The sequence below is a fragment of the Scyliorhinus torazame genome, chromosome 13 (genome assembly GCF_047496885.1).
Source record: "Scyliorhinus torazame isolate Kashiwa2021f chromosome 13, sScyTor2.1, whole genome shotgun sequence".
In the NCBI taxonomy this organism is placed as follows: domain Eukaryota; kingdom Metazoa; phylum Chordata; class Chondrichthyes; order Carcharhiniformes; family Scyliorhinidae; genus Scyliorhinus; species Scyliorhinus torazame.
Window position 1 is genome coordinate 81639310 of NC_092719.1, and position 25469 is coordinate 81664778.

At 48.9% G+C, this 25469-nt stretch overlaps 1 protein-coding gene across 1 annotated transcript in view; it reads left to right on the forward strand.

Moving 5' to 3' along the window:
- plxnc1 (plexin C1) overlaps positions 1-25469 on the forward strand; it is a 361547-nt gene that overhangs the window by 74756 nt on the left and 261322 nt on the right. The gene's annotated exons all lie outside the window — the stretch shown is intronic.

Consider the following 25469-nt stretch of genomic DNA (forward strand, 5'->3'; position numbering starts at 1 on the left):
CTGGCTCATTACATAACACTAAGTCCAGAATGGCCTGTTCCCTCGTGGGCTCCATCACAAGCTGTTCCAAAAAGCCCTCCTGTAAACATTCAATGAATTCCCTTTCCTTGGGTCCACTGGCAACATTATTTACCCAGTCCACCTGCATATTGAAGTCCCCCATGATCACTGTGACCTTGCCTTTCTGACATGCACTTTCTATTTCGTGGTGCATTTTGTGCCCCCGGTCCTGACCACTGTTAGGAGGTCTGTACATAACTCCCATCATGGTTTTTTTGCCTTTGTGGTTCCTCAACTCTACCCACACAGACTCCACATCATCTGACCCTATGGCGTTTAGTGCTATTGATTTAATTTCATTCCTAATTAACAAGGCAACCCCGCCCCCTCTGCCCACCTCTCTGTCTTTTCGATAGGTTGTGAATCCCTGGATGTTTCAATGCCAGTCCTGAACCCCCTGCAATGTCTCTGTGCTGCCTACCACATCATACCTGCCAGTCACAATCTGGGCCACAAGCTCATCTACCTTGTTCCGTACACTGCGCGCATTTAAATATAGCACCTTTAATTCTCTATTGACCGTCCCTTTTTGTTTTCTTAGTGTGGTGGACCTTGGTTTACTGAGCCTTTCCATACACTGTGTCATATTTTGTGGGATGGGGACTATCGTAACCTCTTCTGAGTTTTGTCTTTTCGTGCTATTTTGTATTCCTAAGCAGCTACGCTCCCACTGATTACTTCACATCTTGGTTCCCTGACTTTCCCTTCCCCCCCAATTCCCCCCCATGTTGGCCTTGTATATTTTCGGGAGGCAGCAGAGATGTCCAACGCAGGGAGTACGTGGGATGAGAGCATGTAGGGTGCTCTGAAGGTCTGGATCCAAGGTTTTGATCAGTGTGTTAAGTTGGCGGGTGTGTTCCTTGGTCGGATCTGCGAGTAACTATCTGTGGTGTTCCTTGGTTGTTGAGTTGTCGGTACACTTCTGTTCAGTATGATGATGGCCCCTCCTTTGTCTGCTGGTTTGATGACAATGTTGCAGTTGGTCTTGAGAACGCGGATGGCGTTTCGTTGTTCTTGGGTGACGTTCGGGGCTGTCCTGTGAATGCGACTGATGAATCTGGCATTGACGCGACTCCTGACGGCTTGAGCTTTCCTGTCGAGTCTAGGACAGCGGCCTTCCAGAGGGATCCAATTCAACTCTTTACTATTCAGTTGCCGCACCGCAGATCTCTCGGTCTGCTATTTTGATTCATTGGTTGTCTCATTGGGTTCGTTGTCAGCCTCTTGGGGTCTGTGGAAGAACTCCCAGAGCCTCATTCGCCTGATGAATTCCTCCGTGTCTGCCATGAGACTGATGGGATCCATTTTGTTGGTGGTGCAGAAATTGAGCCCTCTGCTGAGGATTTAGATTTTGTCTGGTTGAAGGGTGTAGTCCGACAAGTTGACAATAGATTTCCCTGTATTGTTTTCTACTGTGGTACCGGGGAGGCTTGGTCTCCACATCATAACTGGGATCGGGAAACAGACCATTCTCCACCTCTTTCTGGAATGTGCCTTTGCAAAGAAAGCCTGCAGAGATGCAGTGGCTTTTGTTGAAGTTCATCCCAAGCAGCTCCGTGGTGCAGAATAAACATCAACTGCGGCTGGGGGCATCAAAGTGGTGAAAGATGCACTTTGACCTCTCCAGAACATGCCGGTCTTCCAATGTAAAGAGTTGTCCTCAACTAAGTTGTAGACTGGTACGTTTCAAGGTCCAGGATTATGTGCTAAGGGATGCACTAAGACTTCGAGAAAGGGAATACACAATGAATGGTCGGATGCTAGGAAGTAAAGGTAAAGATAAAGTTACCTTGAAGGGCAGAGTAGTGGTTTAACCTAAGGATCACCACACCTCAGACAAGGGAAAGGTTGAAAAGGCAATGAATAACCTCAGCCAGTACAGGAATTAAACTTTGCTCTAGCCAAGTGACCTAAACCAGCCCCCAAATGAAGCACTAGAAAGTACAGAGGACCAAAGGGACCTCAGTGTACATGTCCAAAGAACCCTGCAGACAGCAGGATAGGTAGATAAGGTGGTTAAGAAGGCATACAGGATAATTGCCTTTATTAGCAGAGACATATAAGAGCAGGGGGGTTATGATGGGGCTGTATAAAACACCCATTGGGCCACAGCTGGAGTTCTGGTCGCCACACTATAGGAAGGATGTGATTGCACTAATAATAATCTTTTTTGTCACAAGTATGAAGTTACTGTGAAAAGCCCCTAGTCGCCACATTCTGGCGCCTGTTCTGGAATTGAACCTGCGCTGCTGGCCTTGTTCTGCATTACAAATCAGCTGTCTAGCCCACTGAGCTAAACCGGCCCAACTAGCTAAACTAGAGAGGTTTCAGAGGAGATCCACCAGGATGTTGCCTGGGCTAGAGCCCAGCTATGAAGAGAGGCTGGTTAGGCAAGGGTTCATCTCAGCAGTGAAGATTGAGGGGGGACCTGATTGAGATGTACAAAATTATGAGGGACATAGATAGGGAAGAGCTTTTCCCCTTCATAGAGGGATCAATAACCAGGGGGCATAGAATAAGGTAATGGACAGTAGATTTAGAGGGGGTTGAAGGAAAAGCTTTTTCACCCAGAGGGTGGTAGGAATCTGGAAATCACTGCCTGAAAGGGTGCCTTAGGTTGGAACACTCAGTCACAACATTTCAGAAGCATTTAGATGAGCACTTGAAACACCATAGCATACAAGACTACGGGACAAGTGCTGTAAAATGGAATTGGAATAGATAAGTGCTTGTTGGCCGGTACAGACACAGAAAACTCTGATTCTTCTGCAAGGGCATAATGGGAAAAGGCTAATATCGAAGGCCTTTCAACATAGCACACCACGGGGTTGGTAACTGTGTAAAACCCCGAGGGCTGTATGCCTGGTAAGGAGTACTTGAGAATGTCAAGACTATTGAAATTGTATTGAGACACCCCTGTGTGGAACATCCAATCTAGAGAAAAGTGGGTGGCATAAGAACATAAGAACTAGGAGCAGGAGTAGGCCATCTGGCTCCTCGAGCCTGCTCCACCATTCAATGAGATCATGGCTGATATTTTGTGGACTCAGCTCCACTTTCCGGCCCGAACACCATAACCCTTAATCCCTTGGTAGCATTGTGGTTAGCACTATTGCTTCACAGCGCCAGGGTCCCAGGTTCAATTCTCGACTTGGGTCACTGTCTGTGTGGAGTCTGCACATTCTCCCCACGTCTGTGTGGGTTCCCTCCGGGTGCTCCGGTTTCCTCCCACAAGTCCCGAAAGACGTGCTATTAGGTAATTTGGTCATTCTGAATTCTCCCTCCATGTACCCGAGCAGGCGCTGGAATGTGGCTACTGTGGGGCTTTTCACAGTAACTTCATGTAATGTAAGCCTACTTGTGGCAATAAAGATTATTATTATTATTAGTTGAATTCCACTGCAATTCCTAATTTCAATTTGAATTGTTCTGCCCTCAGGTTATGAGTCTGACATGGAATTTAACGTTATAAATATCAGAAGTGTTTCAGTTGTTTATCAGCATCTAAGGGTAGAACAAACTGAATTTTATTGTACTTTCAACAATTTCAAAGCCAAAATGTTTTGTAATGTACTTTAATAAATTTTATGAATAAAATATATTTTTCGAAAAGAATGTCAACTAGAAATCTGCTAGAAACATAACGTGTACTCTGTTGAACAATCAGGTACTGCCAGAACATTCAGACTTTTCAGGATTAAAAGATGGTGTCATACTGTAGGCAAAATACATTTCAAATGTATGCATAAGTTTCATTGGTTTGTGCTTTAAACAGAAGCCATTGTGGTGGCCAAAATAATCTGAGGCACGCTACTTATCTGAAAAAGAGAATCAGGATAGCAGTTCACATTCTGTGCTTGGTTTTGTCATTCTTCTTTAGCGTGTAACCAAAATCAGAAATAGGCCGTTTCAAAGCTGAGCTGTTCAAATGGAAGAAAAAATGTCTGCACAGCCATAAAACCTAAGATAAAATTATTACCACGTAAATTTGTATATGAAACAAGATGCATTGTGAAAGCAAGAGTTGTAATTATGGAGCACCGTATCACTTCCCTGAAGGACAGTTCAATGCACTTTAAATACAATTGCATGAAGTTCAGTGACAGGGAGAGATAAAAATCAGTTTACACACAAGGAATAGAGTGGATGACTGGCTCATCGATTTTTAGTGAAGTTGGTTCAGGGAGCAATATTAACCAGAACAATGAGCATGATCTGACTATGTTCTGATGTGGGATTATCAGACCCATTGAGGGTGGCAGATAGGACCTCAGATTATCCTTTAATCCAAAAGATGATACCTCAACAAAACAGGACACCTTCAATACTGGGCCTGGGTGTCAGCTAATGTGATAAAGTGCCACCAAATAGACTTGTGAGCAAAGTTAGAGTTCATGGAATAAAAGGGACAGTAGCAACATGGATATAAAATTGGTTGAGTGGCAGGAAACATTAGTTAATGGATGCATTGTTTTTAATCTTCCAAAGCTCCCTAGTAAGAAGTCTTACAACACCAGGTTAAAGTCCAACAGGTTTGTTTCGATGTCACTAGCTTTCGGAGCGCTGCTCCTTCCTCAGGTGAATGAAGAGGTATGTTCCAGAAACATATATATAGACAGATTCAAAGATGCCAAACAATGCTTGGAATGCGAGCATTAGCAGGTGATTAAATCTTTACAGATCCTGCAGGAAAGGATGTCCCGAAGCGTGGTACATTGGCGAGACCATGCAGACGCTGCGACAACGAATGAATGGACATCGCGCGACAATCACCAGGCAGGAATGTTCCCTTCCAGTCGGGGAACACTTCAGCAGTCAAGGGCATTCAGCCTCTGATCTCCGGGTAAGTGTTCTCCAAGGCTGCCTTCAGGACGCGCAACAACGCAGAATCGCCGAGCAGAAGCTTCTTGCCAAGTTCCGCACACATGAGTGCGGCCTCAACCGGGACCTGGGATTCATGTCGCATTACATTCATCCCCCACCATCTGGCCTGCGAAATCCTACCAACTGTCCTGGCTTGACACAATTCACACCTCTTTAACCTGGGGCTACCCCATCTCTGGATCTGTAAAGATTTAATCACCTGCTAATGCTCGCATTCCAAGCATTGTCTGGCATCTTTGAATCTGTCCATATATATGTTTCTGAAACATACCTCTTCATTCACCTGAGGTAGGAGCAGCGCTCCGAAAGCTAGTGACATCGAAACAAACCTGTTGGACTTTAACCTGGTGTTGTAACAGTACGAAGTAAGACAAATTCAAAGATGCCAAACAATGCTTGGAATGCGACCATTAGCAGGTGATTAAATCTTTACAGATCCAGAGATGGGGTAACCCCAGGTTAAAGAGGTGTGAATTGTGTCAAGCCAGGACAGTTGGTAGGATTTCGCAGGCCAGGTGGTGGGGGATGAATGTAATGCGACATGAATCCCAGGTCCCGGTTGAGGCCACACTCATGTGTGCGGAACTTGGCTATAAGTTTCTGCTCGGCGATTCTGCGTTGTCGCGCGTCCTGAAGGCCGCCTTGGAGAACGCTTACCCGGAGATCAGAGGCTGAATGCCCTTGACTGCTGAAGTGTTCCCCGACTGGAAGGGAACATTCCTGCCTGGTGATTGTTGCGCGATGTCCGTTCATTCGTTGTCGCAGCGTCTGCATGGTCTCGCCAATGTACCACGCCTTGGGACATCCTTTCCTGCAGCGTATGAGGTAGACAACGTTGTCCGAGTCGCACGAGTATGTACCGCGTACCTGGTGGGTGATGTTCTCACGTGTAATAGTGGTATCCATGTCGATGATCTGGCACGTCTTGCAGAGATTGCCATGGCAGGGTTGTGTGGTGTCGTGGTCACTGTTCTGAAGACTGGGTAATTTGCTGCAAACAATGGTTCATTTGAGGTTGCGCGGTTGTTTGAAGGCAAGTAGTGGGGGTGTGGGGATGACCTTGGCAAGATGTTCATCGTCATCAATGACATGTTGAAGGCTGTGAAGAAGATGACGTAGTTTCTCCGCTCCGGGGAAGTACTGGACGACGAAGGGTATTCTGTCGGTTGTGTCCCATGTTTGTCTTCTGAGGAGGTCGGTGCGGTTTTTCGCTATGGCGCGTTGGAACTGTCGATCGATGAGTCGAGTGCCATATCCCGTTTGTACGAGGGCATCTTTCAACGTCTGTAGATGTCTGTTACGCTCCTCCTCGTCTGAGCAGATCCTGTGTATACGGAGCGCTTGTCCATAGGGGATGGCTTCTTTAAGACTTCTTACTGTGCTCACCCCAGTCCAACACCGGCATCTCCACATCAAAGCTCCCTAGGTTCTGGAAAGGTTCTAGCAAATTGGATAAGTCACGACTGTGGGAGACAAAAGGCAGGAAACTATAGGGCAGTTTGAGCAAATAATATTGAACTACAGAATGGTTACAGCACAAAAGAGACCATTCAGTCCATCATGTCTGCTGGCTCCCTGAAGGAACAATCCGCCCTAACCCTGTGCATTCATCCTTTTCCAATAATAAGCGAATTCCCGCTTGAACGCTTTCATTGAACCTGCCTCCACCATGCTCTCAGGCAGTGCAGTCAGATCCGTATCTACTCTGTCCAGACCTCTTACAATTGTGAATATCAATCAAATGTCTTCCCAACCTTCGCTTACTGAGGAAAACAGTCCCAACTTCTCCAATCTACTGTGTACAAAAAACAAAGAACAATACAGAACATAACTAGGCCCTTCGGCCCTTCAAGTCTGTACCGGTCATAATACCAAACTTGGCCAAAACCTTGCTCAGGAGCCATGTAACTATTGTTGTGTAATGGAAGTGTTGCTAACTTTTGGTTGGCTCTTAATTCGAAATTTGCTCTGTCTGTTTAACCTTTGCTCTAGAGTCGCCAGGTATCTTTATGATACCGCCATGAGGTTCAAGTTCAAGTACTGATCAATAACTTAGCACACCAATTAGTAAGATTCAAATCAAAACACATTTATTATATACAGTAAGTCACTACTTATGCATATAACTCTACTTTCTAGACTATTTCTATCACAAAAAGGCCTATAAGCTTAGGAATTGGCCCACCAGGTCAGGGGAACAAATGGCCTTTCGTTCAGGTCCTGAGTCTGCAGGATTCAAAAGCTGGTATGGACTTGTAGCTAGGAGCGCCTATCTCATAGCGAACGTTGACTGGAGACGTACTTGGTTGGTGCGGCAGCTGGGCAGTTCACTCTCAGGGGTTGATTCGCGTTGTTGAGTGACCCTGCCAAGAAGGGCGATTTGAACTTGGGGGCTTTACTTCATAGTCCCCAGGGGCTTCCCGCCCTTCGGGGCGGTCCCCGTATCTGGTTCCAAGTGATTGGACTACTTTCCAATCACTGGGATCGATTTCTCCAATGCTGGAGTAGTTCCCTGATCGCTGGGCTGTCCCTAAATGTCCATTGGCCTTCCTTTGTCTTAACTCCTACTGGCGCCGAGGAGTCTGGCTTGGCCTTATTCACCTGAAGTGTATCAATTGTGCCTGGGAATCGCGCATTACTATGCAGGTGGCTGCTGGTTTCAGTGCTGTCTGGTTTTTGCAAATTCCAATACACAGGATTCCTGCACTTGCTCGTTTTTGCCTGTGTTGGCTGAATTTCCCTTTAGTCTTTGCAGTTCTCCATTTTAAGTCGGGAAGTGGCCCTTTTACCTTTTATCCTCTTTTACCCTCCCTCTCTATACCTCCTGAAGCATCTATACCCTGGGATATTTAGTTGCCAGTCTTGCCCTTCCCTCAACCAAGTCTCAGTAATACCAATAACATGATATTCCCAGGTACTAATCCAAGCCCTAAATTCATCTGCCTTACCTGATACACTTCTCGCATTGAAACAAATGCACCTCAGACCACCTGTCCCTTTGCGTTCATCATCTCTTCCCTGCCTACTCCTCCCCTTAGTCACATTGAGTTTATTATCTAGTACCTTACTGGCTTTAGTTGCTGCCTCTTTACTGACCTCTAACTTCGTAATCTGGTTCCCACCCCCCCTGCCACATTAGTTTAAAACCTCCCCAACAGTGTTAGCAATGTCTCCGTAGGACATTGGTTCCAGTCCTGCCCAGGTGTAGACCATCCGATTTGTAATGGTCCCACCGCCCCCAGAACTGGTTCCAATGTCCCAAAAATCTGATCCCCTCCCTCCTGCACCATCTCTCAAGCCACGTATTAATTCTGACTATTCTTGAATTTCTACTCTGACTGTCTCGTGGCACTGGTAGCAATCCTGCCTTTGAGGTCCTACTTTTTAACTTATCTCCTAACTCCCTAAATTCTGATTGTAGGACCTCATCCCGTTTTTTACCTATATCGTTGGTGCCTATATGCACCACAACAACCCTTCAGCATGTCCTGCAGCCGATCTGAGACATCCCTGACCCGTGCACCCGGGAGGCAACATACCATTCGGGAGTCTCGTTTTCGACCACAGAAATGCCTGTCTACTCCCCTTACGATTGAATCCCCTATGACTATAGCCCTGCCAGTCTTTTTCCCGCCCTTCTGTGCAGCAGAGCCAGCCACGGTGCCATGAGCCTGGCTACTACTGCCTTCCCCTGATGAGTCATCTCCCCCAACAGTATCCAAAACGGTATACCTGCTTTGGAGGGAGATGACCGCAGGGGACACCTACACTGCCTTCCTGCTCTTTCTCCACCTTTTGGTCACCCATTCCCTGTCTCTCTCACCAATCCTAATCTGCGGTGTGACCAACTCACTGAACTTGCTATCCACAACCTCCTCAGCATCACGGATGCTCCAAAGTGAGTCCATCCGCAGCTCCAGAGCCGTTATGCGGTCTAACAGGAGCTGCAGCTGGGCACACTGCCCGCACATGAAGGAGTCAGGAGCATCGGCCGCGTCCTTGAACTCCCACATTGAGCACGAGGAGCATAACACGGGTCTGGGATCTCCTGCCATTTTTACACTTTAACTTAACTGATTACAAATATAATATCAAATAATGAATAAGTGAAAGGAATAAAGATTTTACTTACCAATCACAATACTTACCAACACACGAAGAGTTAAATTTCTCCCAGCTACTTCTAATTGGAGCACTTTCCTCACCAGCCAATCAGGTCACTGCTTTGCTGTGATGCCACTCTTCAAGGTAAATTTTCAAAGTTTTTAAAAAGGAAAACTTACCTTCCCGACAGACCCCTGGCCGCTGCTCCTGCCAAAAATCTGAAGGCCGCTTCTCCGGCAGCTGTGTCCCCGCCGCTCTCCTCGCACGCTTTTATCCTGTGTCCCCGCCGCTCTCCTCGTGCTCTTTTATCCTGTGTCCCCGCAGCTCTCCTTGCGCTCTTTTATCCTGTGTTCCCGCCGCTCTCCTCGCGCTCTTTCACTGTGTCCCCGCCGCTCTCCTCGCGCTCTTTTATCCTGTGTCCCCGCCGCTCTCCTCACGCTCTTTCACTGAGTCTCCGCCGCTCTCCTCACGCTCTTTCACTGAGTCTCTGCCACTCTCCTAAGTCCCCGCCGCTCTCCTCACGCTCTTTCACCAGCACTCACTCTGTCCTCACTCCGACCAGATTCAGCTGGAAACTCCCAACAGTAAGTTAAAAAAAATATTTACTCCCCTTCTCAGCAAGCACTCACTCAGCAACCACTGCGCCCCGCACGATAACATCTCAGGGAAAAGAAAAACTACTTACCAGTCACCAGCCAATCACTTACCTGCAGGTTGTGACATCACGGTTCAAGTTCTTTCTACTTCTACCTGCCCTTGAGTCTCCCTCTTGATCTTTAATCGGCTGGGATCCTTACAGTGATTGTCTTTTTTTTTGGTTAGAGGAGGAGGGAGGGAGGGAAACGCTGAAGAAGTGTTTCGGGTTTAACTGTCACTTGACAACAGCTCCTCCACAAACCACTTGCACGATACGGTGACCGCAATGCACTGATGCAAATTCTCCCCGCAACAGCCAATCAGCAGCTCCGCTCTACTACCCTCTGCCTATTCCAAAGGAGGGGGGGGGGAGAGAGGGCTGAATTGTTGTTTTATGGTTGGGGTGTGTGAAGATTGGGATGGGAGTGGAAATGTTTATATGTCATTGTTATTATTATTATAAAAACTTGCAAATACCCTAATAAAAATATTTTTTTAAAAAATAATTCTGACTGCTGAACTATCTGGATTGCCTTTCCTATGGTTTGATCTTCAGACTATTTGTCGTGCACTACTCCTATCATTATTCTACCTCTGATAAATTCAGATTTCACAGGACGTTTGGTGACGTCGTGTAAGAGCAAGACACACGAAAGGTGGCTTCTAGCTGGGTCTTTGCTTTTGATCCCTTTTACCCGTTTTTCAGTGGTGTTTTATGACCAGGCATCTGCTGTGGGCTTAGGGAACTGTTACTGGACGGAGTCATGTGGAAATCATTGACAAATAAGCCCAACTCGAAGAAGGCTCAGGAGGGTAGCTGGCGAAGGAAACAAAAGGAGGGAAGATGGCTGCCACGCCTTTTACTTTAGACACATTAGCAGAAGCAGGAGCTGGAGAATTTCGGCAAGAAAATGGATCAGCAATTTGAGCAGCAGGGCAAGGAGATAAGTCCTTCAAAGCCACAATTGAGGAGGCACTGGATCTGATTTGGGTGCAGGTTGTGAATACCTTGAACAAGGTTAAAGCTCAGGGTGAGACTTTGAAGGGTGTGGAGGAGGCCCTGTCGCAGCAGGAGGATCGGCTTGCCTCGTTGAAGGTTGAGATGGTGGCAGATAGCAACAAAGGCCTGAGGCTGAAGGTAGAAGATCTGGAGAACAGGTCAAAGTGGTTAAACCTCAGGTTGGTGGGGCTTCCCGAGGGACCGGAGAGCTCAAAGCCGATTCGGTACTTTGCGGAGATGTTTTCTCGGTTGGTGGACGGGGTGAGGTGTTCCCCCCTCCAGAATTGGACAGAGCTCACCGGGCGCTCAGGCAAAAACCAAGGCCGAATGAACTGCTGTGAGTGGTGATTATCCATTCCATAATTACCAACGGAAGGAGCTGGTCTTGGGAGTGGGCAAAGAAGATTCAGAATATCGATTGGGACGGGCATATGGTGCGTACATACCAGATATTGGGACTGAGCTGGCGACGAGGCGGGCGAAAGTTGTTTTCTACAGCAAGGGCGTGCGATTTTGGGTGGTGTACTCAGTGAGGTTGCGGGTCACTATGTCCTCGAAGGATCACTTCTTCGATACGGTGCAGGCAGAGGCCTTCATCAGAGAAATGAAGTTGGGGTGGTTGTGAGATGGACTGTTTGGGACTCTGGGTATGAAGGGGTGATGTGATGCCTGTATTCTGTACCTGTGCCTTTGGGGATTATTTGCTTTTGTTCTTGTTTGGAGGGGAAGTTTGAATAAAGATAAGGGGATGTTCCTGTGTGTTTTGGAAGGGAAAGGGACTTCTTAATGATGATGAGTTTTGGGCATGGTGGTGGGGAGTTTGGGCCAAAAGGGATGGGGAGGTTGCTTCTGAGGGGGAATCAGCGAAGGGCCTTGATGGGACCACTTTGCTAGTGATGAGGAGAGGCTAGGCTAGCAAACGGGACTGGAGTGGGGGAGAGGCAGGTCAATTGGTCCTGTTTAGGTGGGTTACAGTGGGCCTCGTTGTTTGGATGGTGCGGTAATGGGGGGGACTATGGCATCAGGAAGTGTGCTGGGGCTAGCTTTCTCTATTTGGGGGTTCAGATGGCGCGTGGCTTCGCAATCTGAATTTTACTGATTTGGCGAGTAGGGTGAGGGCGGATTTGCAGAGAGGGACAACCTTCCATTGTCTCTGGTGGGCACGGTGCAGGCGATTAAGATAAATATCCTGCCAAGATTTGTGTTCCTGTTTCAGTGCCTTCCAGTCTTTCTGCCGAAAGTGGGGAACCTTTTGTTTCAGCCAGGGAAAATTGATGCCACGTTTGGGGGGTTGAGTAGGTAAAGGACTTACTTTTGGAGGGTTAGTTTGCTGATTGGGAGGAGCTGAGGGAGAGGGCAGACTTTGGTGGGATGGATATGTTCAGGTATTATCAGGTGCTTGATTGGGTTCGGCGAGCGTTCCCGACATTCCCCGTGGCACCGCCATCTACTTTGCTGGAGAGAATTGTTCCATGTGCGGGGTCAGAGGAGGGCAGCACGTTTGAGATATATGGACGGATCATGGGGGAAGAGCAGGTGTTGATGGAGGAGGTGAAGGCTAGGTGGTGGGAGGAGCTGGGTCCCATTTTGGAGGATAAAGGTGTGGAGTGAGCTCCGGAGGGTAAATACGACATCATCCTGCGCGAGGTTGCAGGCACCACAGGGAATGTCGGAAAAATCCATTTCGCAAAGCTGCGAATTTGCAAATATCTGAATAAGTCTGAATGTGAGAGCCCAAACCTTTCCACAAATTCCTCTAAACTGGTAAAATAGATCACCCATTCTCTCCAACCCCTTCCCTTCCCACCCCTCAAAAGTAGCATCCAATCTTGCCGGCTCGAACAGATAATGAGCACAAATGGGAGCCAGCTTCAACACTGACCCCAAATTTAAAATGTTGTCGGAATTGTCTCCATATCTTCGAAGTGGAATCAACCACTGCATTTGCCGAATACTTTGTCGGTGAGAACGAGAGCGAGGCGGTTGCTAATGCCCACAGACCAGACCCTCAACACGACTTTGATTCCATCTGGACCCATGTGACACCTGGACCACGACACCAACCCGACGCCTTCTCTGCATTAGCTGCCCAGACGTGAAATATCAGGTTCGGCAACGCCAAACCCCCTGACTGTCTGTCCCTGTGAAGGACGGCCCTATGAATCCTCAGAGTCTTGCACATCCATATAAAGGACATAATCAACTTTTTGACTCCCCCCCTTTCCCCCCTTCCCACCAAAACAAAAAGGATTTAGGGAGGGAACCCAGCAAACACTGAAATGAAAACAAAAATCTTGGCAAAATGTTCATCTTAATTGACTGAACCCTGCCTGCCAAAGCAGGTGAAGATTATCCCATCTTTGCAGGTTGATCTTAACCCTACCTACCAAGCTTGTATAATTTAGTTTACGGAGGAGGGCCCAATTCAATTTACGGAGGCAGGCCCAATCTCTGGCCACCTGGACCCCAGGTACCTAAAGCTGGAACCAGACCATGAGAAATGCCCCCCTAGATTAACTCCCCTCCAAGTTTAGCTTGTGTCCTAATAAAGAGACAAAGCGCCTCAGCAGTTCTATTATATCCCCCATGGTGGGGACAGGGTCTGTCACATAAAGTAAAAGATCGCCCGCATACAGGAACACCCAATGCTCCACCCCGCCCTCACTATCCCTCTCCACTTACCTGAAGCCCAAGGCTCTATCGCCAATGCAAACAAGAGGGGGAGGGGACATAGGGCGCCCCTGTCTCGTTCCCCTATTTAATTGGAAGTACCGCAACCTCATAGTATTGGTGCGGACACCAGCTGATGGAGCCTTGTACAGCAGTCACATCCAAGTCACAAACTTGGGCTCCAACCCAAACCTCTGCAAGATCGCAAAGAAATACCCTAATTCTACTCTATCAAATGCCTTCTCAACATCCAATGCGACAATTACCTCTGGATCAGGTCCCTCAGGCAGGGAAAGCACCATAGCAATCGCTGCACATTAGACGACAACTGCCAACCTTTGACAAAATCCGCCTGATCTTCTCCAAATACCTTTGGAATACGTCGAACATAGAACATACAGTGCAGAAGGAGGCCATTCAGCCCATCGAGTCTGCACCGACCCACTTAAGCTGTCACTTCCACCCTATCCTCGTAACCCAATAATCCCATCTAACCTTTTTTGGACATTAAGGGCAGTTTTTTTTTTTGGATGGCCAATCCACCTAACCTGCACATCTTTGGACTGTAGGTGGAAACTGGAGCACCCGGAGGAAACCCACGCAGACACGGGGGGAACGTGCAGACTCCACATAGACAGTGACCCAGCGAGGAATCGAACCTGGGACCCTGGTGCTGTGAAGCCACAGTGCTACCCTGCTGCCCATGGTTCCAACCTCAGTGCTCACACCTTGGCCAGTATCTTGACATCCACATTAAGTAGAACATAGAACATACAGTGCAGAAGGAGGCCATTCGGCCCATCGAGTCTGCACTGACCCACTTAAGCCCTCACCTCCACCCTATCCCCTTACCCCAATAACCCCTCCTAACCTTTTTGGTCACTAAGGGCAATTTATCATGGCCAACCCACCTAACCTGCACGTCTTTGGACTGTGGGAGAAAACCGGAGGAAACCCACGCAGACACGGGGCGAACGTGCAAACTCCGCACAGTTACCCGGCGGGGAAATCGAACCCGAGACCCTGGCGCTGTGAAGCCACAGTGCTATCCACTTGTGCTACCGTGCTGCCCTAAAGAAATTGTAGAGAAATAGTGCAGTACAACCCATGTTCCCCCCCCCCTACACACACACAGACACAGACACACACACACACACACGCACGAACAGCTTTGACCTATAAAGGTTGCTATAAAACGTTTCAAACGCTCCGTTAACTTTGTCTGGAGCGGACGCCGGCCTGCCACCCGAGTCTCTGACCTGGATAATCTCTGGAATCTGCCTGCTGCCTCAGTTGGCAAGCCAAGAAATGACTGACCCCCCCCCCCCCCCCCCCCCCCCCCGCCACTCATAAATAACTCCCCTTGAATGTCGCAACTGGCGCCTTATTGGTGGATAACAGGTCAAAATGCATCTGCAGCTTCCTGCTTGTCAGGAGCTCTGGGGTGGGGTCGAATACCTGCAGTCTACTTCCAAGATGTCATCTATCGTTTCTCTCTAGCCCCCTTATCTATATGCACTTTGTGCAAAATGACCTCCTCTCTAATCACTGCTTCCAGGTCCTCCTATAGAACCGAGGACAAGACCGACCTGTTCCCATTAAACCACTCATCTATTGCCCTCGATATAAATCCACAGAACTCCAAATCCGCCAATAACCCCACATCAAGCCTCCAGGTTGGACGCTGAACCGAACCCACTTCTAATACCAGATCTACCAAATGTACAGCATGGTCTGAGATTACTATCGCTGAGTACTCCGCATTCCTCACCAGAGGCAGAAGAGACGTTCCCATCATGAAAAAAACTATCATCGAATATATACTTTATGTACTAGGGAGAAAATGAAAATTCCTTACCCCCAGGGTGCATAAACCGCCTTGTCTCCTCCATAAACGCCAACAACACCTTTGCCACCAATGGCTTCAGCTAAACCGGTTTAGTTTGGGGTTCAAGACATAATTTAAGTCTTCACCCCATAATCAACTGATGCGTGTCCAAGTCTGGTATTGTGGCCAACAATCTTCTCATGGATGTTACATCATCCCAGTTTGGGAAGTACACATTCACTATCACTGCTAACTTACCTTCCAGCATCCCAGTGACTATCACATACCTACCTCCCTGATCCATCACGATCCTTCCTGCAAGAAAACAGATCCTTTTGTTTATTAAGATTGCGACCAACCTCCGGACCTGCTATCAAAGCCCGAGTGGAACACCTGGCTCACCCAGCCCTTTCGGAGTCTAGTCTGATCCCTCACCAGCAGGTGGGTCTCCTGCAGAAGCATCACATCGGCCCATAAATTCTTCAGATGAGAGAAAACCCTTGATTGGGATCCCCAAGCCTCTAATTTTTCACGTGATTAGCCTGATCGGGGTGTCTTTCCCGTGCCCCACTCCCGCTCAAGTCAGCCATTTCCACCATGAGGGATTATCCCCTACTTCTTCCAAGTTCCTAGAACCAAGGTCCATCAAGATCAACGCCAGCCCCACCTACAAGGTGAGACAAAGAAAAACCTCTGGTCAAAGTCAACAATCTACCTCCCCCTTGTGGTGTTGGGTGCTCTGGTGCACAGATGAGCCAACACAGTTGTATGTGGTACAACTCTATTTTATTTTAACTCTTATAATACAGTTCGTTCTGGATACTCTGCACGTGCTGTCTCCCTGAGTGTGTTTGGTAGCAGATCTGTCCTGGTCCTCCTCTGCAGCTAATACTGACCACCGGGGGTCGTGTCTGTGCTTTTACATCTTTCTGTCATTGGTTGTGGTGTTGTGTGTTCTGATTTGTCTGTTGGTGTGTCTATCATGATGTGTGTGTTTGAATATCATGACATCCCCCTTTTTTACAAAGATATGTGCCTACGTGGTTATAAATATAATTGTGTCGTGAGTGCATCTAAGAGTGTGTGTGTGTGTTGTGTACAGCGTGTGTATATGACGTAACTATTTACATGGGGCGATGTCGGGTGCGTAACACTAACAAGGTTGTACCATAACAAAACATGGGTGCGAGAGAGAAAAAAAAACTTGAACAGTGGTCCGGTCAGACGATATCTGGAACAATAAACAACAACAGGTTATAATACAGAAGTGTTTGACTTTTTGAACGTATGAACAGCGTTATAAGTCCGGTCTAATGGGTGACCGCCTCAAGAATGGGCTGGTCCTCAAGCCGGTTCAGCTGTGGAGATTTGTGGTCACACTGGTTCACCTTGGACTGTTGGAGGTGATGCTGTTGCCGAAGTCTCTACTTTACCATTTGTTGTACTTCGTGCAGTGCTTGGTTTTTTCATTCGTGCAAATATAACATTCAACATCTTTGTTAGTGTTGCCTTGGCTGTGGTTTGGTTCTGGTGGCGATGGAAGGGGCATGATCCGTGGCATCTCCACGAAGTCATCCTTGGGAACCAGTGGAGGATCCGGCGTGTGCGTACGGTTCAGTTGCGAGCGTGGAAGGCGGCGCAAAGCTCGCTGATTGCGACTACGCACCAATCCATCCGCCCTGCATGCCAGGAACAAGGTGGAGTCTTTTTTCTTTTTATGTTTGTGGTGGACGGCATCTTGTAGCCGATGGGTCGTTGCCATCGAAGTAGCACCATCACTAATATCATGCAAGGCGATGACTGTGCCAGATGTGGAAGTTGGCCGAGACCGTGCACGCTGGTTCAGGCCACCTGCTGTGCCGGAAGGGTGACTCCGCAGAGAAACGTCGAAGCATGTCGCCCTGGAGAGAGAATTGTTGCTCGCATCAACGTCTGGCGATGGCGCGAATTGGTGTATCCATCTTGGACCGCCGGTGCTGGTTGCCACTGCCGACCCAGTGGGACTGCCACGCGATCCATTCCCTGTCGCCGTGGCATCCGCCGTCACCCTGAGCGTGCCATCACCGAGGCCGCGACACCGCCCGTCCGGAGCAAGGTCTGGCGTGCGCGAATCAGAGTCGGCGCTTGGCTGCTCCCCATCTGGAGTCCGGTCTGCCTTCCGTCGATGCCCCCCGTCCGGAGTCCCAACAGGTTCACTGGAGGCAGCCGAGATTCCCTGAAGCTGCACTTCTGGAGTCGGAACATGCAGGAATGCACCAACCAGTGGAGAGGCTCGAGCCATCGAGGGTGGAAGCGGTGCGCCGCCACCGCAGTCGTCAGTGGTCCCACCGTGATCGTCGAGTGCCTCGGTACGCACTAGGCGAGGTCTGTCACCTTGCACCTTTTGCATGGGAAGTGGGATGCTGTCGTCACTCGTCTCACATCCCGTGGATAGATCCTCATTAGCAGCTTGCTGTTCACTAGGGTTGGGTAAATTGTCAGAGTTTTCATCTGGTGGTGCACACCATGTCGGTGGACTGTCATTGTCTTGCCGTTGTCCTTCATTTGGGCTTTTCTTCTTTGGAATTTTAAATCTTCCCCCAGACATTGCAGAACCTTGTTTATTATCCCCAAATTCTCCCATAGGTATGGTCTCGAATATAGGATCCAATGTTTCTATCGACATTGTACTATTTTCCAAAGAACATTCCGTTTCACTTTTCTTCTCAGGTACCTCATATGTATCTTTGTCTAATGTACATGCCTTCATGGTCTCTGGGTCTGATTTTGCTGGGACTGGCATGGTCACAGTCTCTCTTTTACTGTTCTCAATTGCCCACATTATACTCCCCATACATAACTGCTTAATCACTGGGGTTAGTGTGGTACAATGGATAATCGGGTCGACCTTATCTGCATCTTCACCATTAGTGGAAAGCACACTTGGTTCACTTGAAACTGCTGTGGGTTTTAAATTCGTTATCTGGCTATTCGATGTCGGTGTCCTCAGGATTCTTGCTCCAATATTCTGCTCATTTATCAGTGGAGTGTGTATAGGTTCAATGCAATTAATGTTCCCCTCAAGGTTTGAAGAGTCATTACTGACTAACTGCTGGTCTTCGAAGTTGGGACTTTGCGGCGTTGTGTTGAAGGGAGACATTTGTCCCTGCTGTAGATATGATTCAGGTTGTGTTATCTCCATTAACTGAGGATCAATGTCTTGTCCATTTTTTCGATCCGTACTAAAACACTGGCAATTCTCAGTCTGCTCCTTGCAAGTTAAACATTCAATTAATTTCTTTAGCAAATCCTCAGCATCCTTCTGTGGCCGTGCAGCATTATTCATCTCTGTTCGGCTATAATGATCCTGAAGGTCAGCGCATAAACCTTTTTTCTTCGGGCTTGGACGAGGCGATTCCTTTGGCTTGTCTTCAGTTGGGCTTGAACAGTCTTCAGCGCTGTGCCCTTCATTGAAGCATGAGAGACCGTCATGGTCATGCTGCTGTGTAGTGGAGCATGGTAGGCTGTTATAGCCTTCTTGCTGTTCACGTGAGCATGGCAGACTTGCATCGTCTGCCGCTGGTTGGTCAGGAGAGGTTGCTAGACCCTCATGGTCGTGTTCCTGCAAGGACTGCACTCTGGAGTCTTGCGTTGCTTCTATCGTGGAGGCTGTCCACGAGCTCCCTGTGGAGGCTTGTGACTCTGGAGTCACTTCTTGTTCATGCAAGGACTGCGCTCTGGAGTCTTGCGTTGCTTCTATCGTGGAGGCTGTCCACGAGCTCTCTGTGGAGGCTTGTGACACTGGAGTCACTTCTTGTTCGTGCAAGGACTGCACTCTGGAGTCTTGCGTTTCTGCAATTGTGGAGTCTGTCCACGAGCTTGCTGTGGAGGCTTGTGACACTGGAGTCACTTCTGGTTCATGCGAGGACTGCGCTCTGGAGTCTTGCATGTCTTCTTTCATAGAGCCGGGAACATTGAGCGGGACGTGGACCACGCTCTGTGTGGCAGCAGGGCGCTCTCCATGTGCTTGCAGCGCTCCCTGTCTGTTAATGTCAGGCTGCAGCATCATCCGGTACTGATAAGTTGGGACGTCATATCTGCTGGATTGAAGATCCTCAAATCCGAAAAATGAGTCCGCATCTGCGTCGGATTCAATGTGGGGGCCGCCAATGTGCAACACGAAAGGTTCGTCCGAGTCATAGTCGTATAGGACCACGGAGCTATCATTGGGCTCGCGAGGTCCGGAAACACTGTAAAGATCATCATCGAAGTATTCGAGGTCGGAATCATCGGCTTGTGCGTAGGTAACTGCTTGTCGGAGGGTTCTTCGGAGGTCAAATTCATCTCCTGGGTCAATTTGAGGCAATGTGCTGTCATTCCAGATGAGGGAAGGTTGTTTTACAGCTTTAACAGATTTTTGTTTTTTTGATTTGGGACGTTTCCCTTTTAAATTGGATTTGGGACGTTTCTCCTTTAAATTGGTGCAGTCTGGGGCCTCTGACATCCTGACGCTCGGTATGTAGCACGTAGGAAGCGACTGCGCATGCTCAGATCGCTGTTCCTTTACCGATGGCCGTTTTCTTGACTGCGCATGCGCAGCATCTCGCGCATGCGCAAACGAAACTTCCGGTTCTGCGCACTGCTCGCGCAACTGTGCTAGCGTGATACCTTTAGCAAGATGGCCGCCGACCTCGACCCAGCCCTCTCTCAGGCCCGGGATTTCGGCCTCTGGGAATTCGGGCTCCGGGATCCCAGCCACGAGGTGAGTACTGCAGCTTTTCTTACCTTTACTTGCCGATTGGATTGCGTTTTCTTCACAGTACTTGGAGAATTTGTCCAGGACTGCCTGGTAATCGTACCTTTGCTGCCTCCTGAAGAACCTGAACCTTGTGAATATTTCTCTTGCCCTTGCACCGGCGATGGTGAGGAGAAATTCAATTTTTTCGCTATCATCCAGGTCTTGGAGTTCAGCTGCCACCAGGAACAATTCGAACCATTGCCGGAATCGCCGCCAGTTTTCGCGGAGATCGCCGTAGCACTGGAGCGGCTGCGGAACCGGGAGCTCTATCATTTTGCCTGGGCACTGCTGGTTGTCTCTGTACACTGAGGTATGCCGGCAGGTATCGATCCACTCCTGTACCATGTGGTGTTGGGTGCTCTGGTGCACAGATGAGCCAACACAGTTGTATGTGGTACAACTCTACTTTATTTTAACTCTTATAATACAGTTCGTTCTGGATACTCTGCACGTGCTGTCTCCCTGAGTGTGTTTGGTAGCAGATCTGTCCTGGTCCTCCTCTGCAGCTAATACTGACCACCGGGGGTCGTGTCTGTGCTTTTACATCTTTCTGTCATTGGTTGTGGTGTTGTGTGTTCTGATTTGTCTGTTGGTGTGTCTATCATGATGTGTGTGTTTGAATATCATGACACCCCTAACCAAAAAGCCTGCCAGCTACCTCCTATTAAGCACTGCGCTCTCCTTACTGTCCCCCTCCCCCCCACCTAACAACTCCTCTAGGCACATTGAAACCTGTTGAAACTGGTCCAACAGGCTACAGCCCCTCGCACCACCTCACTTCCGTTCATCAGCGAAAATCTAACTGCTAGTAAGATAGTCCCCTGCCAGGCCCACATCCAAAGAAAAAAGACAGAAACTCCCTCACCCCAAACGAATAACTGAAACCAAAGCCTTTACAATTCTCACCCTCCCATCTTGGGCCATATACTATTTGTATTACTGCCTTAATCATTACTTTCAATTTCTCTGCCCCCCCCCCCCCCCCCCACCCCATCACTCCCCCAACAATGTATACGTTAAATACAAAAACAAAAAACCCCAGTTAACCAAACATATGTACAAAAATATCCCCAAACAATCCCGTCCCATCAACACCCATTAAAGTCCCTTCAAACACTCTCAATTCAGTCTAAGTCCTTGTTCTCTGACTCAAAAAAGTGATCCCGCATGACTCACAATCCCGCCGGAAGCTCCACACTAAAACGCACTCCGCTTTTGTGCAATACCGAGTTTGCCTTATTGAAGGCCACGTGCCTCAGTGCAAGCTCTGCCCCAACATCCTGATAAATTCAAAATAAAAACAGAAAATACTGGACAATCTCAGCAGGTCTGACAGCATCTGTAGCGAGAGAAGGGAGCTAAAGTTTTGGGTCTGGATGATTCTTTGTCAAAGTATGGTCAAAATTCGAATGCTGCTTCCTTCCCACCTCAAATCCCAGTTTTCTTCTGCCCATTTCAGTGTCCGCTGCCTTGTCCGATTGCTGTGGAAACAAACTATCACCACCCTTGGCGGATCATTTGCCCGTAGCCTCAGCCAGAATATTCGGTGGGCCCTATCCAGCTCAGGAGGGGACATCTGATTCCCCCCCAAAACAACCCTGCAAACATCTGGACAAAATACACATTTGGCCTCGGCTCCTCCACCCCCTCCAGCAACCCCACATTTCTGAGGTTCTGCCTCCTCGACCTGTTCTCCAGGTCCTCCTGTTTTGCTCTCAGGGCCTTATTACTCTCCTCCACCACCAGCATTTCAGCTTCCAGCAAGAATATTTGGTTGCTATGTCACAACAAGGTCTGCTCCACCCCCTTCAGCACCTCGCCATGCTCTTTCACTGCCTTATAAGTCCTCACCAATCTCTCTCTTTCTGGCCCTGCGCATCCTCAACAGACTTTTTGAGTGTCTTCATCATCGCCCTTCCTTGTCTTTTAAAGTGTTTGCCAAATTGTCTGTTGAACTCAAGTTCCATTACTTAGGTCAGCGTTTCTACAGTGATAGGCGCAGTCTCACCCGTCGATGTCATTCCGCCACGTTTCCTCCCAAAGTACTTTCTCTGGCTCCGCCAAAGGGTTACCTCTCGCACCCTTCTTTCCAACATTCCTTTTCACGGCTTTTGACAGATTTTTATCAAAAACAATTAGATGGGCCAGGTTTGTCAACCAATTTCCCATGGGAACCAGGCTAAAAGCACCAAAAAACAAGGACTCTGGCGGGAGCTACCTTAGGTGCCCTTCTAGATGCCACGACCGGAAGTCCCCACTGTAGCCTGGAATTTTAAAAGATTAGTCGATCCCTGTTGGGTCTCTGCTCTGGGATTTTAAGCTGGATGCAATGGAGTCTTCTGCTGCAATAAGGAATTTTAAATTCCTGCTTTCAGCTTCCAAGCCTTTCTTTTGGACCATCTTCTTGGTGATTTTCCATTTTTACCTAGACTTTTGAAGTCTCTTTTCAGGTCAGACTGCTTTGTTGAATATTTTTTCTCAGACTTAGAGCATTTTAGTTAGTTCCTGCATTTTCTGCAAAGTGCATAGAATCTGTAGAAGCCCTACAGTGCAGAAAGAAGCCATTTGGCACATCGAGTCTGCTCTGACCCTACAAAATAGCACTCTACCTAGGCCCACTCCCCCACCCTATCCCCGTAACCCCATCTAACCTGCACATCTTTGGACTGTGGGAGAAAATCCACGTGGACAGGGGTTGAATCTTTAAATTCCACACAGGCAGTCACCCAGGTCCCTGGCGCTATGAGGCAGCAGTGCTAACCACTGTGCCACCATTCCGCCCACTTGGGGTTTTCCACAAGCTCATACCATGTTGTAGGTTCCAGTTCGGTAGGGCTGGAGAAATCTTCCTAGGCTAAGGTAAGTTAACTGTAAATTTATATTGACTCTTAGAACTATTCACAAATTTACAGGAAAGGGGGCAAGCTCGGAGCTGTGTCCATGCTAGTTGGTACACACAGCTCTGTCCAAAACTAGACACAGTAATAAGTCTTACAGCACCAGGTTAAAGTCCAACAGGTTTGTTTTGAAACACTAAGTTTCGGAGCGCAGTTCCTTCCTCAGGTGAGTGAAGAGGTGGGTTCCAGAAACACAGATATAGACAAAGTCAATGATGCAAGACGATACATTGAATGCGAGTTTTTGCAGCTAATTAAGTCTTTACAGGTCCAGATGGAGCGACTTGAGCCATTCCTCACCCACAATAGCCTGACAAGTCTACAACTCTAGAAGAGACTCAGTGTAACGCAACCAAAATTATCATCATCAACCTTACAACATAGGGCGACACGGTATGAGCTTTGAGGGCTTGAAAGGGTGTAATCCTCAGACAGGGGGCGGGATTCTCCGGTCTCCGACGTCGAAATAGCATTCGCCGATCGGCCAGAGAATCCCCATTTCTGACACAATCGGGGATGCTCCACCCCCTTCAAAGCGGCGTACTCTAGGATTATGCTGCATGCCGTATCGATGGGCTCGGGACGTTGCATGAGGCCCTCCCCGATGCTCCGCCCCAACCAGCCGCGTTCCCGATGGCGTCGTCACGTGTGCTATTTTCTGTTGGGAACTCGGCGTGGTGGCTGCTGACTCAGTCCAACACTGCCACAGTCGGGGGAGAGTCGATCCGTGGGCAGGGGGGACTTTGGCAGGGGCTGAGGGCACTGTTGGGGGGGTGGTCCGGGGATCGCGAGCCTGGCCAAACGAGTGACACTATTTCTCAGGCTGTGTCAACGCACGGCCGGCACCACAGACCCGCCAATTCTCCGGCCGAATCGGCAGCTAAAGCCGGATGCTCTACGTCAGTGTTCTTCAAACTGTTTTTCCGGGGACCCATTGTACCAACCGGCCAACCTTTGGGACCCAACCCGGCCGACCTTCACAACCCACACCGGCTGACCTTCGCGACCCACGCCGGCCGACCTTCGCGACCCATGCCGGCTGACCTTCGCGACCCACGCCGGCTGACCTTCGCGACCCACGCCGCCCGACCTTCGCGACCCACGCCGCCCGACCTTCGCGACCCACGCCGGCTGACCTTAGCGACCCACGCCGGCTGACCTTCGCAACCCACGCCAGCTGACCTTAGCGACCCACGCCAGCCGACCTTCGCGACCCACGCCAGCTGACCTTAGCGACCCACGCCAGCCGACCTTCGCGACCCACGCTGGCTGACCTTAGCGACCCACGCCGGCCGACCTTCACGACCCACGCCGGCTGACCTGAGCGACCCACCATTTTCTCTTACCTTGTTTGCTGCTGACAAAAATGGAGGAAATGGTTTTGGGTCCCTTTGGCCCTCGTACACGCTCCTCCAATGGAACCTGTTGGATGAAGGTGAAGCCTTCCGGTGTCGGAAAGTATGGAATCTCCATCTGTCCAAAGTTCTGCATTTTCTCCCTGTCAAATGTTATCAAATAAACCCCCCGCCCCCCGAGCTTGTAAAAAAAATTTTTTTTTTAATGAATAAATTAAATGAAAAAAAAAATTAAATGAATAAAACCCCCCCGAACTTGTAAAACAAAAAGCTGCGACCGTTTAAAAAAAAAGCGGCCGCACTGCGCATGCGTGCCCGATCATAGACACACATGCGCATAGTTTTGCGCATGCGGGCCGATGATCGGGCACACATGCACAGTGCGGCCGCATTTTTTAACGTGTTCGTGGCCATTTTGAAGGCCGCGTTATTAACAGCCAGCTGCTGCAGCTGTTGCACGCAAATTTGTGCGATTGGTAGCGCCGCGACGGACGGCTCCGCGACCCTCCCGACACCCGCACGCGACCCACCCGCGCCCCGGGTTTGGCAATGTCTGCTCTACGTTGTCCGCCTGCTAGCCCCGCACCAAACGTAGAACCGGTGGCCATTTTGGTCATTAAATGCCACCATTCTCATGCCAGCATCAGGACATAGCCTGAAATTCGGAGAATACAGCCAAGGAGTTGAACTTGGCTATGCGTAGTATCCTATAATCAATGACCTGGTGCTGGAGAAATGTTATCCTATTTTAAAATGTCTCATTGGAAGCAATTGTGAGGAGATTTGTGTGAAATCTGTTTGTCAGAGATTGTGATTTTGACTGCTTTTCGAAATTCTCACTTTTGCTGTATAAACAGCCTGGGAAACTGGTGGTCAGTGGTAATTGGACGAGTGTCCATGGCTGGAGCTTTCCGGCCATTCACACCAGCAGGATCTTCCAGTCCTGCCGACAGAATGCCCCCACTGTGGGTTTCCCAGCACTGAGGGGTACGTTCAATAGGAAACTCCGTTGACAACGACAGGACCAGAAGATACGGCCGGTGGCCAATAGCAGGCCGCGACCGCCACCGTGAAGCACACGGTGGGTTGCGGGGAAAATCCTGCCCCACGTGTCTCTGTCTAGTGTCAGATCCATTTCTTTTCCCAAGATCCAGCAGAGTCTGCAAAGTGTGTGTACATTTCTTTTAGGTTTTCAGTGAGCTGTAGATGTCAAGATTGGTGTTGAGATTGTCTATTCTTCCTGCTGCCTCCTGGACTC